Source organism: Fukomys damarensis, unplaced genomic scaffold (genome assembly GCF_012274545.1).
Source record: "Fukomys damarensis isolate Sample0158 unplaced genomic scaffold, DMR_v1.0_HiC HiC_scaffold_1, whole genome shotgun sequence".
NCBI lineage: Eukaryota > Metazoa > Chordata > Mammalia > Rodentia > Bathyergidae > Fukomys > Fukomys damarensis.
The window spans coordinates 33455983-33472467 of NW_022900913.1; the positions used below are offsets into that span (position 1 = coordinate 33455983).

General features: G+C 38.7%; 1 protein-coding gene and 1 pseudogene across 2 annotated transcripts in view; one reads left to right on the forward strand and one right to left on the reverse strand.

The window, feature by feature from the left end:
• Ghr (growth hormone receptor) overlaps nt 1-16485 on the forward strand; it is a 239236-nt gene that overhangs the window by 63591 nt on the left and 159160 nt on the right. The window lies entirely within an intron of this gene.
• On the reverse strand, nt 4159-5274 carry LOC104868901 (annotated as a pseudogene).

Consider the following 16485-nt stretch of genomic DNA (forward strand, 5'->3'; position numbering starts at 1 on the left):
ATCTTAGGGTTTTTTTATTATGCCAGAGAGAAAGTTCCAAATAATCTAACTAGCAGACTAATAGTCTGTGATATCGTCAGTGTTGTTATCAAAACCATTCCATTTCAGAGTCACAGTTAATAGAAAAAGTGACCACTGATCTCTGTAAATTTTCTTTGCTTTAGAAAGTGAAAGTTTTTACAGAAAAGACTATGTGCAGACCTATTTCTGTGTTAAGCCCTTCTGAAGTTTTAAAGTGAAGAATTCTGACTCTGCTTCTACCAAGGCACAGAAGTTAGGACATTGCGTATGCTTGGGCTTTCTGCCTTCTTCTGGTGCTCCTCTGTTTTAGCAGCTTCAGTACAGTTGTCCAGTTATACACGGGGTGGGGGGGATGAGCTATCAATCATGGGCCTGGCAAGAAACAGAATCTAACTCAGAAGGATCAAAAGAACTTTCGAAGGGGTTGGGGGGTGTTACAGAAGTGCAGGTGGAATTAAAATCGCCAGCATGGAGTGTTGAGGCACATAGACCCTGGCTGTGATGGGAAGCCATGATCACCCTCAGTCTGGAACCACAGTGAGAACAAGAGGTGTTACTCTAGTCCTGAGCAAGCAGAATGGAGGAGAGGTCCCCAATGGCACCTGGAGCCCTGGAGTGACTTAGGTGTGCCAGAGGATGGGTGCGTGACAAAGACGCCTCTGAACTCTCTTTCAACCTTAAACTCCATTGTAAAGAAGATGTGGTTTGTCTATAAAATAGAATACTACTCAGCCATAAAGAATGAGAAATTAGGGCCAGGGATTTAGCTCAGTGGTTCCACCGCCTGCCTTGCAAGCACAAGGACCCGAGTTCAATCCCCGGTACCACAAAAAAAAAAAAAAGAATGAGAAATTAGATTCATAGATTCATTCATAGGAAAATGGATACATATTGAGGATATACTCCTAAGTGAAATGAATAAGTCACACATGTGTAAATACCGAATAGTTTCTCTGGTGTGAACAAACTATAACAGTACATAAGGTACTAATGATATAATTGAAAATGTGAAATAGGAAGAAAAGGGCTAAAGGTGTGGAAAAAGTGGGAAGGGTAGGGGAAAGGTAATAAGGGAAAAGGAAAAAATATGAGAAAATGAAAAAATGGAAATAAAGTGTTTGTAAATGGGGAGGGGAGGAAGGGGTGAAGGGAGGGCAGGGACAAGAGGAAAAAATGAGAACCAAGACCTGTCATGTAAAGGTACAAGATCCCAATGACAAATGTAATTGTACTGTATACCTAAAATGTACTGATAAACTCAATGAAAAAAAAAATCCAGAGTAAAGACAGCTAGCAAGTGAGCCACTTTCTGCAGTCAGCCTTCCTAGTGTAAAGCTGGGCAGAGAAAGACCTAGAATGGATTTGCTGGAGGAAGAGAGCCAAACAGAGAATAACTAGGCGCGATCAGATGGGGAATTCTATTTTAGAACTCACACACTGCACTGCCAGAGAGAGAGAGAGAGAGAGAGAAGGAGAGAGGGAGTTAAGGAATTCAGAGGCTTGACCTCACTTGATCTTGGATTAATGTTCACTTTCTGATACTTTCTTCCAAGTACCCCTGTAAGCACCTGAAAGGAGCCAGGAGAATTGTCGGCCAGTCCAGCCTGTCCCAGGCTCATTACTCAGGCCTATATGTGGCTAAGGGCTAAGAGAATTGGTCCTGTAGCTTATATGGTGAAATGTCCAAAGGGAGAAAATAAAAAATAATGAAAAGAGTCACTGAGAATCTTTCCAATAAGAACAATAACTAAGGATGAAATAATAGTAGTAGGGTAGCCTATAGAAGACAGATACATGAAAAGGACTTGTCAGTTCCTACCAACTTCTGCATCTTCAAACTGGAAAGTAGGATTGGTTTACTATTTATTGTGAATCATCATCCACAAGAGAGGATTACTGTCCATATAAATGGTGATATTATCCACCTCCCAACAGGAGGAATGTGTTGATGCCACTATTGTTTCCCCAATTTGGAAGTGAAAATGAGTATTTTAAAAAGAAAGGAAAAAATAGATCACTGGCTGATAAAATTTTTATCTATGGATTGTTATTGTCTATATGCAATTGATTAAAGCCAGTGCTGGTTACTCTCTGTTAGCAACTGAGAAGAAACAAACATTCCTATCTCACAGTTTATTCCATGGTTCATTATCGTAACACTTCATATTTGTTTTATTCAGCATAATATTGCCTGGCAAATTCAACCTAGATTAATTCCAGCTATTCTCCTATACCATGTCTATATCTGAGAGCTCAGTATCATTGGAGAAAATTTCACAGTGGTGAGTGGTTTCATTTTAAATACATGGTCTCTTACCTCAGTGAGCCACGTATTAGTGATGCCTGATATCGATAACTCCTCCATTTATTTTCCAATTCTCTTAGACAACTATTTAACATCTTCTTTCTCTTCAAACCTCTAATTTCCTATATCCTCCTCTGTGAAGAACTTTTTCCTTCTTTCACTGCAAACAAATCAGAAGCAATCAATCAGAAGAGTGTCCACAAACTTCCTGTGCTGCATAACTTTTGTCCAGGCTTCAATGACCATAGGCTTTGCTGTCCTCCTGGTAACAGACAGCTTCTATCAAACATGATCATGTTCACCCGGCACTTGCTTTTCCTCTTTCTACTTGAGACATCAGGTCACTGATTCTCTCCTTATTTTTTATTGGTCCCAAGGCCTCCACACTGAGTTATATCCCTGGCCATTGGTTTGTTTGTTTTGATACAGTGTCTCATTAAGTTGCTAAATTGCACAGGCTAGCTCAAACTTGTGTTCCTCCCATGTCAGCTTCCCAGAGTCCTGGGATTACAGGTGTGCACTGCTCTGCTTCATTTTCTCCTCTTTCTTCTATTATTTATTTTTCCATCCACCAGGATATGCTAAACATCACACAAACACACTGTAATGTCCCAATTTTATGAAAAAATAAGTATAGAAGTATTGATTCAGTGTCTACCTTTAGCCACTACTCTATTTTTCTATCCCCATCTTCAGCAAAATTCCTTGGGAAACCTTCCCTCTCTCCCTCCAACTCTTCCTCTCTCTTTCTTCCTTTTTCTCTCTCCCTTCCTCCCTCCCTGCCTCCCTGCCTTCCTTCCTTCCTTCCTTCCTTCCTTCCTTCCTTCCTTCCGTCTTTTCCAGGAATCTAAGCTTTCATGATAATAATTTAAAATTAAGCCAAAAGCTTTGTAAGTATTGCCTGTGCTCCAACTGCTGGTGAATTGCCAAAAAAAAAAAATCAAAATTTTTTTTTTGCCCTTAATGTTCAAATTGATTAACAGTCTGGAAGAAGTAGAGACCATCACATGAGCCAGGTACTCAAGAGCACAAACCACTGAAGCTGACATGGGTTAGAACTAGGTTCCGAGGGCAGGGGATTTAGCTCAGTGGTTCCGCTGCCTGCCTTGCAAGCACAAGGACCCAAGTTCGATCCCTGGTACCAAAAAGAACTAGGTTCCGAAGCTAAACTCCTTATTCCATAAAAACACCCAGTTGAAAATCAGTGTCTAATCACAAGATACAACATACATAATTTTTATAACATCCACACAAGCACACTGTTCTTTGAAATTTAAAGAAAAAATTTATGGAAGATCTGAAAAAAAAATTCCTGAAAGATTGACTTTTCCAGAAAACTGTAGCTATATCATGCGTTGTGTCTATCATGTTAAAACATGCAATAGACACAAATACAAAAACCATGAAACAATTCACCATTCTTCAACAATTTGAGCAAAGATAAAATGCCTAAGGAACAACAGGGATGACTTGCAAAGAAAAGGCTCTTTAAGCACCGGTAAAAAAAAAAAAAAAAAGAGCACAAATGGATGAGGTGTGTTCGGTTATATACAATGAATTGGACCTTTGTCACTAGGAATCAGAGCATTGTGTCACATAGCATTACCATGTAAAAGTGCGTAGTGTCAAAGGAATAGAACCACAAGCATTCAAAAGCAGCTTTTTAACTCAGCAATAAAACACTCTACACCACGTCTCTTTGTTGTCCATCACTGAATACACTGGCAGCAACTTTGAAATGAAAAGGAAAAAGAAAAAGAGCTGTAATCCCTTCTATTTTCTGTTTTAAATCAAAACAAACATCAACTCTGTTATACACTAGCATCTTCAAAGTACATCATTTGTACAAGAGAAGGACTAGGAACAAAAACGTGTTGACAGAGATCAGACACGGGTGAGAGCGCCTCACACTGCTTTCAGATGGGACTCAGGCGGGGACACTTCGTAATAACCGGCGCTACACAAACTTGCTGAATTCTTTGCCAGATACTTGAGGAAATCATGAAGATAATTCAGTAATAAAGCAAGGCTCTTCTCATCCAGAGGTGTATAGGCCAACATTGCTCCAATTCGTACAAATCATTTCAGTAGACGTGGGGCTTCATACACCTGGGATATGGATGGGTGCATCAGGGTGATCAGCAAGAATCTCAGCATACTGTGGTCTCTCAAATTTCTAGAAGAGCTGAGTGCCCAGCATCACATTGAAGTATTGTTTTATCCCTGCTACAACTTCATTAACAGCATACTCCTTATTATCTGTGTTTCCTCAAGATTTCTTACAATTTACATAGTCCTCTAGAATGGAATCCACATTCTTCTTGGCAGGAAAGTAAAAGAGCTGTTTCTGTCTGATAATTAAGTTCCAGTCATCAACAAGCCATGGTTTTAGCTCTTCAGGGATCTTTACTTTAACTTCAACTCTGTTCATAAATGTTTCTTCATTTTCAATCTCCTACTTCTTCCTCCTCTTCTTCCAAGGAGGCTGAGGTGTCTCACTAGTACTGCCACCATCTCCATTACCAAGGGTTTTTTGTTTATTCTTTTTTGTTTTCGCTTCAACATTTTTCTGTTACAGACCAGATGTCTTCTTTCCTGGAGCAGCCCCTCTCATCTTTTCCTCTGCATATTGCTCCTGATTGGCTTTTCGAAGTTCTTGCTGTTTCTGTAGATTGGTGTCCACATATTTGAGTACTCTGCTTTCTGGAACCCATTCGTCCCAATTTTTATTCCAACCACTGTAATGTATAAAGTATTTTACTTGTTTGTCCTTTATGTCAACCTTTACACACTCTGCTTCATAAAGAAGAGGCCCATGAAAGCACAGTACTAGTTCACCCTCCTGAAACTTGGGCTTCGGGTCCTGCTTGGGAGCCATATATAAGTGATTCGCATCCTCCTTCTCCCACCAACCCCCGACTATCACCCCCTACTCTCTACCCCACCCACGCTTGCATCAGACACGCCATCAGGCATAGCTGCTCTACATCCTAGGCCCGATCTTAAAAATCAATATTTGATAGGAATTTGAACACACTTAGTTCTGTGGCTTTAAACAATATCTATAGGCTGAAAACATTGAAATGTATCTCCCCTGAATTCTAGACATGTGTATTACGTTACCTATTTATGTCTCCACTTGAATGCCTTGTAGGCACTCAAACCTGACTTTCCTAAGCTAAATTAATCACCCCTCGACTCAGTCATTCCCATCTCATTTGCTGACATTTCAATCTTCAGTTGCTTATGTTAAAAATGTTTAACATCACTCCTGACTGCTTTCTTGGCTTACTTCTCAAGACCAAATAATCATCAGATCCTAACCATTTCTCATTTCTCCTACCACCATCCTGGTCCTAGCCACCATCCTCACTCTCTTAGATTATAGCAAACAAAGGCTCCCAACTGTTCTATCTTCTATCTACTTCTGTCTTTGCTCCTTTCTTTCTCCTCCCTAGTTTATTTTTGAGCACATTGAGTCATCTCTTGCCTCCACAAAGCTTTCCAGCACCTTACCATTTTGTAGTTGCCTATAAGGCTCTTCATGATCTGAGTTCTCTAAGTGAATTACTTTTGGCAAACATTTCTGCTATAATGTTGTGTATATATCCTGTAAAACTATGTTTGGGGAAATGTACTTAACAAATAAAGGAACTTATAAAAAAATATTAGAGCAGATCACTCATATCTTATAAATCTTAAAATATTGAAAATGCACAGAAACAGTAGCATGAAGGTTCTGATTAGGGAGCTGAGACAATGCAGAGCAGTGGAGCTCTGAGCCAATGGGGCTGCCAGTAAGATGGTCATAGAAGAATGTACCACATGCTTTAAGCAGAGAACTGTGCCAAGTGGAAGGGAACAAGGTCATGAGAAAGAGAGAGCTCTGAGTTCAAGTACTAATTTTTAATTATCTTAAATAGAGCCGAATTCACCCCATTCTGTACAGCAGCCAACCTGAGAGCTTTTCCCTTAATGCTAAGGTTATAATGCTACTCCTACTATTCTGAATCCTCTTGCTCAAGGGTAATCTTATTTCCATGCTATGCCCTCATTATCCCACTGTTTACCAATAGCATGTGAGATCATTGCTCTTGCAGAAATATGTGTTGCAATAGAACACACTGCACTGTGTACCTATTTCCACCCTTCTAGTGTGTCAGGTAAGAACCTACTTTGAGGTTTTTGCTTTTACTCTTCTCCCTCCCTGGAGTTCTCTCCCTCCAGGAATCTCCATGAATTTCTTCTTCTCTTTCAGATCTTTATTCAAAAATTTCTTTCATAGCTTTAGCTTCTCTAACAAGCCCATTTAAAAGGACAACCTCATCCATATGTCAACATTCCCTATTTCACATCATTGTTTTTCTCCAAAGTACTTATCATCATCTGATATCTTTTCTATTACCCACTTATTGATTGACCCATATCCGTAGTATGTAAGCTCCGTGAAAGCAAATATTAAAATTTTGTTTCTTTGTTTCTTTTCTTCCTCTGTTTTCCCTTATCTTTACTGCCTGGAACAAGGTCCAGTATATGCAACTTATTCAATAAATTTTCAGTGAATGAATGAAGAATGAAATTTAAACTCCATATTTTTATAATTCCTTATCCAGCCTGTAGTCCTTTTTTTTTTCTTTTCTTGTTCTGTTTCTGTGTTTTGTGACAAGGATAAGTGGGCCTTTTAGAAAACTTTGATACATGTGTGTTATTCTTTGGCTACTGAGAGTTCGCCAAAGGCCCATGTGCTAATGGTTTATTCCTCATAAAGTGGGCCTTAGAAAACTTTGATACATGTGTGTTATTCTTTGGCTACTGAGAGTTCCCCAAAGGCCCATGTGCTAATGGTTTATTCCTCATGGTGGTGCTGTTGAGAGGTGAGAGGTGGTAGATCCTTTTGGATGTGAGGCTTTGTGGAAGGACCTATGGTGTTTGGAGGTGTGCACTTGAAAGGGATTGTACTTTCCCTCCTTCCCTTTGTGAAACTTTGATACATGTGTGTTATTCTTTGGCTACTGAGAGTTCCCCAAAGGCCCATGTGCTAATGGTTTATTCCTCATGGTGGTGCTGTTGAGAGGTGAGAGGTGGTAGATCCTTTTGGATGTGAGGCTTTGTGGAAGGACCTATGGTGTTTGGAGGTGTGCACTTGAAAGGGATTGTACTTTCCCTCCTTCCCTTTGTGTGTGTGTGTGTGTGTGTGTGTGTGTGTGTGTGTGTGTTAACAGGGGTCAAACTCAGGACCTTGCACTTGCAAGGCATTCAGCGGCACCACTGAGCTAAACCCCTGGCCCTCCCTCCTTCCTTTTTGTTTCCTGGCTGAGCTTAGTGGTTTTGTTCCATCACTTGATCACAGGCTTAAAGTCAAAACAATTATGGAACTTTCAAAACCATGAACCAAAATAAACTTTTTCCTTTAGTTAATTATTTCAGGTATTTCATTCGAATGACAGAAAGCATGCTAACATATATGCCTCAAATTTTCATGTTCTTCCAGACCCACAAATTCACTGGCAATGTTCAGACGTTCAAAGTCTTGTTATTTCCATAATTTAATATAAAGGATGAGGTGGTTTTTTTAAAAAAAAATGGTGATTGGGGTTGAGTACTATACTTTTGTGTAACCCCTCTATCACTCTAAACATTCCTTGATTCATTCTAGATATCAAGGCTATTATGCCAGCAATTAAAAATTAAGTCCACAGATTTTCCATATAGATCCTCTGTGCTAGCCATTGGTGAGTTGCTGGAAAATCAGTATTTCATGGAAATTTTAATGCGTTGCCTCTTTACTCATTACCAGTCTTTATGTAAGGTCAAGAAAATAGGATCATTCCAGTGCTCGACGTTGGTACCCTCAGCATAGGCTTGTCCAGCTGGTATGAAAATGCAAGGCGGTGAACTCCTTCGTAGGGTCAGATAGGGCTTTACTTAGGGTGGTGATATAATTAGCATGGGGCTCTGAGCTAAGGGGTCCTTGCAGCTGAGAATGTCAAAGGATCAAGGAATCCACATTTTCAGAGTCATAGATTTCTGAAGTATTCAAAATGTGGTGACTCTTTAATGTGGGACTAAGAGTGGAATATAGACTTGGCTGAAGAAAGAGATGGGCTTATACTTTGGACTTGATACAGCTAGGGAAATGGTAGAAGTTTTTGGTGATGTCATCAGACTAGTCTTTCCTCTTGCCACCTCTCCCAATCATCCCTGACTTCTAAAAATTATCAACTGTGATCCGATGTACCCAGGGAGCACATAACCCTATTTGTTTGTTTGTTTGTTTTATATAAACAAATGACTTATCCATATTAATTTCTGCTTTTTTTCCACAGCTAAAGTTACACAGTATCTAAATCCAATGGGTCCTCCACTTGACCACAAGGTTATCTGCTGGAAGTTAGCTTTTAAAAGTATAAATATTAGGGCATGAGCAGTTAGTGACATTTTGTGCCTTGGATTAAAAGCTGTGATGCATTTTCTTTCTTGGGTCTTAGGTTCCTTCTACCACTCTGGCTCATCTCTGAACTTTTGATGATATCAGCCTATCACTCCAAAATGTTTGTATACCCTAAGGTTCTTGCTTTAATGTCCTGAACTCATAATTCTGGGAGAAAAAAATAAGCGATAAGAGAAATGAGTATAAATTTGAGAGCTTTAGTGAGATTCATGATGAAAATACCAATTATAAGCTGAGACTCCACTCTGCCATTAATAAGTTTTGTTTCTTCAGAGGGTTACTTAACATTTCTTGATCTCAGGTGACTAAAGTAGCAAAATTTTAATAGCCAACTACTAGGCACATGATGCTTTAACTTAAAGAAATATACCCTTTCAGTGATATTTCAATTGTGTAGAGGGAGCTATTTGGAAGAGGAATGTCCTTTTCATCTCTGAAGTCATGCTTCCTAGGGCTATAATAAGAAATACTCAGGTTCTTGCTCAGCATCTCATTGACGCTGTGGATTATCCAGCTTCTAGTCTTCTCCCACTGGTTGTAGTTGGCCACTTTACAGCTCATTAGCAGCCCAACTAGAGACCAGGGAGAAGAAATGGATGAGATGAGGCTTAAAGCTATCACACTGGGTATTTGTTAGCAACTCAGATAAAAGGCTTAGCAGGATGAGGTTGAAAATTGAACAAAGAAGTGTGGGGATAATGTGTGACTTTAACTCATATATATATTACCTTCCTCTTTTGCCCTTTTACATCCATATTTCTAGGGGTCAAATGTGAGTTGGTTGCAAATATTAATGCAGCAGGATAAAAATTCTTTACCATTATGAAGATCCTTGAAAAAATTATTCATCCTATTCTGAAAAAGAAAAATAAAATGAAACTTACTTCACCTAGAATTTATTTTTTCAAGTTAAAATAAGAAACCTCTTGAACTAGACCTGATCTTTAAAAAAATGGTTGCAGCAAACCATTCACTGATTTCTGTGGGTACAGCTTACACCTACATTTTGGATTCTACACGAGCTGCCCACAATTAGTTTCTGGATGTAGGTCCTCAGACCAGATATGTTCTGCAAATCTCCCATAAGCAAGGTCAACACTTTGGAGAGGCAGATGAAGACAGTCTGCACTTGAAGATAAATTCATGCTACTCCTTTAGGTGGAATCTCTACCCTCCCTCCTCTGACAAAACAGGAATCTCTTCCCTCTTGTTAGAATTTAGGACTGTCAAAGTGATTTCATATCTGGGTTTATTCTAACTCCTAGTTCTCTATGACAAAGATAGAAGTTTTCCAGATTGAAAAAAAGAAACTTTTCAACGATACAGGCATACCCTAAGACTAGTAAAAGTAAAAAATCCCAAAGAACCTGGAGGTGGAAGATTGAGGCTATACCAAAGTAAGATAAGATCTAGGGCAAAGACCAGACTAGGATCTCTGATAAAATAATGCCCAGGCCTGTCCCTGGAATTCAATGGAGACATTAGGGAAGGAATGGAAGAAGAAGGGAAAGAAGAGATTATGTGAGGATATGTGGAGAAATTCCATAAAGGAAGTCTGTAAAATTTCTTGGGTCTAACTTTCTTATCTCTAAATTGTGGTTGAACCTTTAAGGACTGATCACACACTGTATTTCACTGGGAGTTTTTGACCTCTTTAGTGCAGAGTGCCAGAGACAGATGGTGTTGATAACAAGGTCTTAAATCAAACAGTTGTATGAGAAGTGCCAGGAGAGAAGAGTCCGATTTTATCAGGAGAACAGACTGAAACTACGAAAGGCCACAAGGCCACAAAGTCACAAAGCAAACCAGAATGCAGCGACTTGTATACCTTAGACATTTACTATAAGCCTGCTGAATATACCGTACCTGCTGATGCTTTTTCTAAATATGATCAGGGTTCCAGACAGAGCTTAAGCCAGAAAACCAAAGAAGGACCCTAACAAAAAATGATAACAAAACCAGAGAGTAGTTTTGCCTTCCTGATAACAACAGAGTTCCTTTTCCTTGTTTTTTATTTTGGCATAGGCCAATGTCTTTCACGCAGACAGCTACTGTTTACACTGTTGTTGTCATGTTTTTCCTTCTTCATCTGTTATACTCTCTTCCTTCTGTTAAATACTGTCAGTTTACCAATGGACTCCGTTTTATAAGCTGCTGTATTTTCTTTATCCATGGGTAGGATCACTGTTGTCAGAATGGCATTGCTTTCTACCTACCTGTTCTGGAGAAAGAACAGCGATACTGGGCACAGGTTGAGGGCTGACCTAATGATTCCATGCATTTGGCAGTGAGCCTTGAGTGAACTCCCAGTTTCATTCTGCTGGCTGGTATTGGTAACCTGCTGGAACTCAGTCTTGAATTAACACTGGGTGGATATAAAAACAGTAAGCCAAGAAGTTTGCTCTTCTCTCATCTGAAGCCATTTATTTAAACTGCAGAGAATCTCATGGGTGGCCCATCTGTCACAAGCCAAAGAACAAAGCGGTGCTGTAAAGGTTTTGGTGAAAGGACAACAGTAGCAGCCATTCCATGTCTTCTTTTTTCTCATAGCCTATAAATTCGTTTTTTAGTTATGCTAATCTTGCAGAATCACGTATTTTAGCTTCTACTATATCAAGATGTTTGGTTTATCCAAGAAGTCCACAGAACATGCCTCCTGGATCCAGAACATAAAGAACAAAAATAAATGTCAGTAGAAACAAAGATTTATTTATTTCAATTTTGGAGAATAACTGTGACATCTAGGTTAGATTTTTGTTGTTATTTGCTTTTTGTTGTTGCTGTTCTCTGGGATCATTGTAACCTCTATTGGCACTTGTTCCTGACTTTTGTCAATGTGCTTCCACATGGAAAGAGGCAAAATTCCCACAGCTTATCAGTCAACACATAAAGCCTTACTAAAGTGCCCACTCGTTAGTCACCCTGATTACTACTTATAAAACAGTTTAGTGGAGTGCAGGTTTGCTAGATTTTTCTCAAGCATTACAGACATTAAGATTAATTTCATATGTGTGACTGTTTTCCTACTTTATACCTAAAAATAGTTTGTCTTTAACATAAATACAGTAAGCCAAAAATTACATTAGAGGCACTATGGAAGAGTGACTGATGACTCACTTAAATGGGCTGCTTGGAATCCTTGCTCAGGTACTTCCCAGCCACGTAACATTATCTTTCAGGGTCCTGCTTCTGCCTCCTGGCATGATTACACAGCTTTTTCATATTGTTGAATGTAGCTCAAATGAAGTAATACATGAAAGGAGCTTAGAGTAAGTCTGACCCTGAAGGGAAATTAAGGGAGATAAATAGAAGAAAAAGAGGAAAGAAGACAAGGTGAGAGAGGGAAGATGGAGAAAGAGATCGAGAAGGAAGGTAGAATAATCCCAAACTTAAAATGGCCATCTATCAGTTTTTCCTGAGAAGAGACATATGGGCATGTCCTGTAGCTGTAGGGGAAAGGAAAGAAGGCAAAAGAAAAAAATATAAGAAAGGGAAAAAATGGAAACAATGTCATTGTAAATAGGGAAGGGTGAGGGGGTTTAGGGTGGGCAGGGGTATGGGGAAAATATAAGAACCAAGATACGTCATGTAAAGGTACAAGATCCCAGTGATGAAAGTAACTGCATTATTTACCTAAAATGTACCAATAAACAAAAAAGAAAAAAAATAGTTTGAAGTTCATAAGAAAGATGATTGGAACCCACACCGAAGCAGTCATAGAGACCTGTGTGACTTAGGCCCCAGCCTTGTCCCTGTGGTCTGATAGACCTCTATTGAAACAGTTAAAGAATGTATGAACAGCTGGATGAGACAGACTTTGGGGAATGGTTTTTTTTTTTCAGCTTTAATTGAGTTTATTGGTACATTTTAGGGATACAGTACAGTTACATTCATTGTTGGGATCATTTACCTCTACATGGCAAGTCTTGACAGACTTGGAAACCTGATTGCGCTTAATTTCTAGAATGTGTACTTATTTACTGTGTTTACTAAGGATATCAGTGTAAGTTTTAGAGATGAGAAAAATTTAAATTTAATATTTGGAGACTTTTTTTTTGTTTGTCGGCCCTACCATTTGTTAGGCCACTTAGTTTTTGGCATACAATCAATAACGTTACTAACCTACTGGTTAGCTCATTAGGCATTTATAACTCAGAAACCTGCACTCTCGAAGCAAAACAAAGAGAAAGCATACACAAGAAAAACTTTTATTATGTCATAGAATTTCTCTCAAGAGATAATAATAGCTAAGTTAAATATCAATGAATCAATTGGAGAGTTGAGATTAATTATGGAAAAAATAATAAGAATTTTTTCTGGATGCAGGTTTTGTTTTTAAGACTTGAACGGAGCCTTATCAAAACAATAATGAAACTTTGAAATAAACACATCTAGTAGGTTAGAAGCTTCAGGAAGTAGGGATGCATCTCTGTTGATTATAACTGTAACCTATGGACCTAACTCAGTACTCAGCTCAGAGTAGCCCCTTGGGACATGCTGAATGAAATGAGCATGGCGGCCTATGGAAAAGGTCAAAGGAGAACCATATGCACATGTAAACCAAAACATCAGTCCACGTGCTTGAAATGTCGCCGGTTCCTTATGATTATGCCCTACTTGTTCTTCTCTAATTAAAGAAGAAAATTGTAGTGTAAAGGCAACAAAATGAGAGGTTCTGTGCTGATATTGTATTTTGACATCTATTGTAGATTTAAAATAAAGTTTTATTGAATCCTTTTGTATTGAAGTTATTATGCATCTCTTAGTAGTATTATTCATTTAGACTTAAAGTTAGGTTGCTGTCATCCACAGTAGACTTTTTCCCCATTATTAAAGCAGTATATCTTCTGAGCATGATGGTGCACTCTACAAATTTACACATTTTCTCTTGAGATTGTATCCTGTCCACATTCATTACAGTGTCCAAGGATCAAATTAGGTCATCTTCCTTTTCTTATAGTCTTTTCATCATTTAGAATATGCCACATCACTTACATGATTAACTGGCTCATTTCTCCCAGTTTTCTGATCTTTTCATATCAGATTGCTATCCAGGTACTTGAAGTTTAAACATTAAAAGGAGCTATTATAAGCCTCTTCCTTCCTTCACTCTTCTCACTCTATTATCTTTCCTCCCTTAAAATTGGTCACTTGAATTTATGATACTAACAATTAAATATCATTTCATATAATAGTTTATTAATAATGATTATTAACTGCAGTAATTATATGGACATATACATATGTAAGGTGTGATTGTAATATATGATGAATGTCTAAATTTAAAAATTTATCACAGTGAAATATGCATTGTCTTTGATTCCCCTCATAACACTCCCCTCACTTTTAACACACTTATGCCATAATTCTTGCAACTTTATGAAGCAGTTCTGGAAGGCCCTTTTCATGAATGTCTTTATGAGGTGTGACCAAATATATACTGAATGCTACTGTTCAGAGCTGTCCAACTGAAAGGCCAACCTCTGAAAAACATATGTTCACATCTGCCTTTTTCACCAGATCTGGAACTGTATAACTTCTGGCTATTCTCAAAGTCAGAATGACTATGAAAGGTAAATGTTTTGAATTGATTCAGGATGTCATGCAACTATGACAGCACAACAAAATATGTAAAGGAGGACTTCAAGAACTGCTTCAGAAAGAGGCAAGAATAATGGGATAAGTGTGCTCAAAGCAAGGGGGATGGTTTGAAGCGGACTAATGGCCATGTGTCTTTTACAGCAATACATTTTTAAAAATTTAAACAACCATATTTTTTAACCACACATGGTATGGAGAGGAAGAGAAAGAGATTGGCAAAAATTTTGGCTGTCTGAATTTCTTTTTAAAAGAGTTCATATGAGTATATGCTTGTTTGTTCTCTTTGTGATTCTGATAACATCGTCTTCTTAGGATACAGGGAAAAATATATGCTTGGCAAACAGCCCCCTTTCTCCTATTGGTATGGAAGACAACATATGTGAAAAGAATGGATGGGGAAATTCATTTTCTCTATCCAGGGATCTGGGAGAAACAGCATCAGTGAGGAAAAGAGCCCAAACAAAAGTAAGAGCTGCAGTGTTTTTCTGACAGAGTGAACCTTATCTTCATCACCTTTCCCCTATTACCTCCAAAGAGGCATTTCAGAATGACCAAAGCAGAGTGCCCAACTTCTGTGTTCAGAATTAGCTAAACTTTGGATGGCCATCTCCCTTTGCCTCAGTGTGAGTGGAATATTGCATGACCACTATTGACTCCTGCAGTTAGTACTCTCAGCTGAGATGAATAAATCCTAGTTGAGGGGGGCAGGGATTTGGGCATTCACAAGGAAACAAGTTGATATCTGATCTGCTCACTGGAGAAATACATTGAAGTGAGAAAGAATGATTCTGAGACTCTGAAAAATATAAACACAAATAAAAATTAAAGCCCCCAAATCTACTTGAACTGGAAAAAGAAAGTTAAACTCTCTGCTGGTCATGCGACTTGCTCTTGGCTCTGAAAGAGCCAGGAGGCTCTTGTGGTCAAATGTGGAAAGAGCCGCTAGCTCACTGTGTCACCTTGGCAAGTGGGTTGATCCCCCTTGCTATCCTGTTCAGTCCAGCTGCTGGATGGGATGAAAGGAAGACCTCACTGAAACCAGATGCTGCCTCTCTCAAAAGCTTTCAGCAATAAATAATATTGTATATACTTTGTTCCTGGCAGCAAATACTGAACTGTTATAACCTTCTGTTTTCACTTGCTTCTAAATTTCTGGAAATTTCTCCTTTGGGCTTGAATTTTTCCATGCTTGTTTGCAGCCCAACACTTTTTGGAAAGTTTGACCAAAATTTTACTTAGCTGTTTTTCCTGAATTATAGAAGAATAAGAGCCATGCATTGTTTGTTTTTTTAGCTTATGAAATAAATTTAATTATTTCCTCAGAAAAAATACTGAGCTAATGCAGTTAAAGTATTTAGGACTAGTAAAAGAGTTGTGCTAAGGTGAGGAATGCTGGCAGGAAACAACTTTAGGTCTCTGTGTTTATTTTTCTTTCTTTATACAAGACTACACACAATCTGGACATACATAAGAAGCTTTAGTTTTAAGGACCTACAGGGAAGATTCCTCACATTCTATCATTACCCCATGCTCACTTACCAAGGTCCAACTTCAGCTACCACCTGTTACCATCCTTGTGTAGATCTGCTTCCAAACAAGAGATGCCATGATTTACACTGAAATTATGACCTTATCTACTCTATGAATAAAACTATTTCTTTCCGGTCACCTTCAAAGAAGCCTTGTCTGAAGCATGTATTAGATCATATACCCTTCATAGCATTTATAAAGTAGTGCACATACGTGTGATGACTGCAGTCTTTTCTGCTTCCCCACTAGATTGAAAACTCCATTACAGCAAAGCTCAGCCCATTTTACTCATCATTGTATCTGTAGCACATAGCTTAGTACTAAGCATGTAGTAGGAACTCATTGTTGAGTGAATTAAATGGAGTTTGTGGATTAAACAGGGCTCTGTCACTATACCAAAATGCCTAATACAGGCTACTTATGAAGTAAGAAAAGCTTATTTTGACTCATGGTTCTAGGGGTGCAAGTCTAAGATTAGGTGGCCCCATTGGTTTGGATCTCTGGCAACAGTAGCATATCAGAGTAGAAAGACATACTGAAGCAAGTGCTCCCATCCCAAGCTGGAATGGAGGCAGGG